Source organism: Benincasa hispida, chromosome 9 (genome assembly GCF_009727055.1).
Source record: "Benincasa hispida cultivar B227 chromosome 9, ASM972705v1, whole genome shotgun sequence".
NCBI lineage: Eukaryota > Viridiplantae > Streptophyta > Magnoliopsida > Cucurbitales > Cucurbitaceae > Benincasa > Benincasa hispida.
This window is the reverse complement of record NC_052357.1, coordinates 3,264,040-3,268,316: the sequence shown is the minus strand read 5'-3', so window position 1 is coordinate 3,268,316 and position 4,277 is coordinate 3,264,040.

Sequence of the window (4,277 nt, the reverse complement as noted above, 5' to 3'; positions counted from 1 at the left end):
CACTCGCAATCTGGCCCATCTGTAGTTCTAGATTGCATATGGACGTAGCCTGACTTTTAAGCACAATTTCGTTTTTCTCTATGTATTGCTTCAATAGGCTTTCCAAGGAAGAGGATTGCGGTGGTTGTGAGCTACTTGCTTGATTGTTTGTCTGACCGTTGTTGCGTGGGAAGAATCCTGGTGGCTCTTCTTTCTGTGCCATGGGTTGGAAATTTTGTTGCTGATTCTTCCAAGCAAAATTGGGGGTTTCTCCACCTGGGGTTGTAGGTATTCAAAAAGGGATTATTTTTTACAAAGTAAACGGAATGTAGATTTTGCGAGCAATCTTCCATCGCGTGCCCATCACCACAAGTCGCACACCTTGCGGTATTTTGACTGATTACGTTAATTTGCCCATTTTGCGATGTTGGGCTGCTGATCGCAATTCCCTGGATTAAGTTCATCATTGCGATCATCTGATTTTGTAGTGAAGCAATAACACCATTACTTGCATCATTGTCTTTGATTCTCAATCTCTGATCACTCTCTCTCCAATATTTTTGGTTCTTAGAGATGCGATCCAAGATATTCTTCGCCTCGTCATACGTTTTATCAAGTAGACCACTAACGGTTGTCGCATTGACAGCGGTCTGCGAAGCGGGATTCAAACCATGATAAAAGAATTTCCATCTGAAGGCAGTCTGGCAAACCATTGTGTGGACAATCCCTGACCAACCTTTTAAACCTCTCCCCGGTATCGTTGAGTGATTCGTCCATGTCTTGTTCAAAATTTGTAATTAGTTTCCTTCGTCTGGCATTCTCAGTAGGTGGAAAGTATTTCTTCATAAACTTCTCCACAACCTGTTCCCATGAAGTGATCTCTCACGGTTCGAGAGAATACGCCCATTTTCTAGCCTCATCACAGAGAGAAAATGGGAACAAAGTTAGTCGAACTTCTTCGGCAGAGATGTTCAGGAACACAAAAGTATTGCAGATTTCAATAAAGCTTCAGAGGTGGGCGTGCGGGTCTTTGCCACGCCTTCCTCCGAATTGTCCTACAGTATGGATCATTTGCAGCATCACCAGCTTCATTTCGAATCTGCTTCCATCGAGGGCAGGCCTTATGATTCCTGGAGAGAAATCATAGAGGTTTGGCGATGCATAGTCTCTAATGGGTCTATTGCGATCGTTTGCTAGCAGGATTAGATTCGCCATGACATTGTTATCATTTGGTGCTCCATTTCCAGGCTGCTCCGCCATCTTTCTTTATCTGACTGTGGTTGCTGTTGGCGGTCTCTCAGTCTCCATCTAAACGTTCTCTCAATCTCTGGGTCGTAATCCGCCAGAGATTGAGAGAAGAAATCAGAAAAATTACCGTTAGCACACTATTTTGTCGAAGTCCCCGACAACGGCGCCAAAAACTCGATGCTTGATTTTATGAAGTGAATTATGGATGATATGGGATGGTGAAATTGCGTTGAGCACTCAAATTTCCTCAGCAGAATCCAAGTGTAAACTCCACCAAGTTTCTGGTAAGTCCAGGGTCGAACTCAGGGACTTGTGAAAACAGGTTGCGTTGGTAATTTTTAGGAAAACTTTGTGGTAACCAAATAAATAAATAGTTGTTGAGGTTGTTGTTTGCGATGATAAAAAAAAAATAAAAAATGTGGCGGAGTTTGAAAAGAGTTGGTAAACGGAAGATATGATGAGCATGCGGTGAACGAGTTGAGAAGGGTTTCGGCTAATATTTCCTAGGACGCGTTCATGATTTGCGATCATGCAACATGCATACAATAGTAAACTATCTCTCGATGCGAATGCTACGACTTCTAATGCTAGAACGCATGCGATATATGCAATAAGTCTATAGAACCTACACATAAGCCTCTATTCCTATTTATGCGATGACAGAATAACACACACAAATAAGGTGACCACATAATATCATTCATATCTCTAGGATGCATGCGATGCAGGTTGGCAAATATAGTTTATCTCTAAGTCCCTATCTCTTGATTATGCAGTTCTAATCTTGTTGTCTCGAGCCTAGATTCTAACTTAGCTCTCTCGAGTCTTAGGTTCTTTCTTTAGACTTTCTCTCAAGTAACTCTAAAGGGGTATTTGGCACACCATAACACAAGATAATCGCAAGCAATGAACTCCTAGGCCATGTTAGCTTAGTTCTTCTCAACCCATTCGATTAGTTTAGCTACTATGCGTACTAGGAGAGTGAACAGATATAGAATAAGAACTTCTATTGTATAAATGTAAAGATGAAGTATAAAACAACAATGCAAGAATAGAATAAAGAACCTGGTAGCAATCTCTTGCTGCCCAGGCTTTTACACTGTTTTTCTACTCGTGTTCAAAAGATAATCTCGCTCTCTGCTTCTACGCCTCAAGGCTCTCTCTCGAGTATCCCTGAGCGATCTCTAGCGTCACCACTATTCTCTTGCTCCACCTTAAAATGAAAGGAAAACTATGAACAAAGACGAGCGATCCGAACATATGAATTTTCGAACTGGTGGAACGATGAACCCCTTTTCTGAAGGATGCCTTTGGTATTTATAGAACATCCAGGGTGAACGGCGGCTTCTCTCTCATGATTGCACAGATGGGACGTCTTTAATTCCCTGATTAATGCGCCGAATATTTGTCACTGAAAAGCTGAATGTATTTGTTATCGTTAGTGGCTGTTAACTTAATTCAGAATCGATTGTCATCAGCTTTCCGTCCCATCGCGATTAATTAACCTTTCACCAAGATGCGCCCACCGTGTTACGCCGACCAAGTTACGGCAATCTTTCTCGAGCAAATGTTTGCGAACACGATCACCGCAAAGTCTTGCGGTGATGCTGCGCTCAACCAATGATTTCCTATGATCGCAATTTCCACCTTGCATCATCGCATATTCTGCACAAAAATACAAAAATCAACTATTCTATGCGATGAACGCATGTGATCGCAATATTATAAATTTGATGCTTTTTGGACGCAATCTAACATATTTTATCAATGCAAGCTAGCATTGTTTAAGAACTTAGCACTATGATAACGTGCATTTCTGTCCGTTATCAATAGGATACCCCCGCTCGCATGTCTTCACATGAATGGTCAAGATCAGACCATTTGTAGCACTTTACAACACTTGTAACATCTACAAAGCAGGTCATATCTGTAGTGTCATTAGGATAAGGTATCCCTCCTTTATCCATCTACTACAAACCATTTAGGTTATTACTTAAGGCATGATCCACTTGTATGTCTCCACATACATGCTTAAGTTACATGAAATACCACAGATCTTAGTTTATTGGATTTGAGTAAATGCTTATAAAATAACATTTATTTTATTAATAACAATATGTGTACAAAATATTTACAAACTACGAGACCACCGGGAGAATTAGGACACCAATCCCAACAAGTTGTTCAACACCGCTATATGGATTTAACAGAAACTCATGTCATCATACCTGATGATGGCTTAGAGGATCCATTGATCTCTAAATAGGTAATGGAAGATGTAGATGGAGATCAATGGATAGAAGCCATGGACCTAGAAATGGAGTCAATTTACTTCCATTCTATCTGGGAGCTTGTATATCAACCAAATGGAGTAAAACCTATTGGTTGCAAAGGATCTACAAGAGAAAGCAAGACCAAACGGGTAAGGTGCAAACCTACAAAGCCAGACTCGTGGCAAAAGGTTTTACCCAATGAGAGGGGGTAGGCTATGAAGAAACCTTCTCTCCGTTGCTATGATTAAATCTATTAGAATACTTTTATCCATTGTTGCTTTCTATGATTATGAAATTTTTGCAAAGAGATGTCAAGACAGCCTTTTTAAATGGTCATCGTGGCGAAAGTATTTATATGTCTCAATCAAAAGGGTTTATTAAACAGGGTCAGGAGCAAAAACTTTGCAAGCTTAATAGATCCATTTATGGATTAAAACAAGCATCTCGATCCTAGAATATAAGATTTGACACTGCGATCAAATCTTATGGATTTGATCATAATGTTGATGAACCTTGTGTTATAAGAAAATAGTCAGCAAGGCTGTAGCTTTCTTGGTACTTTATGTTGATGATATCCTACTCATTGGGAATGAGACAGGATTCCTTGCTGACATAAAGTGATGGCTAGCATTGCAATTTCAAATGAAAGATTTTGGAGATACACAATATGTTCTTGGAATCCAAATTGTTCGGAATCGCAAGAATAAAATGCTAGCGCTTTCTCAAGCATCTTATATTGACAAGATGTTGTCAAAAAATAACATGAAAAATTCCAAA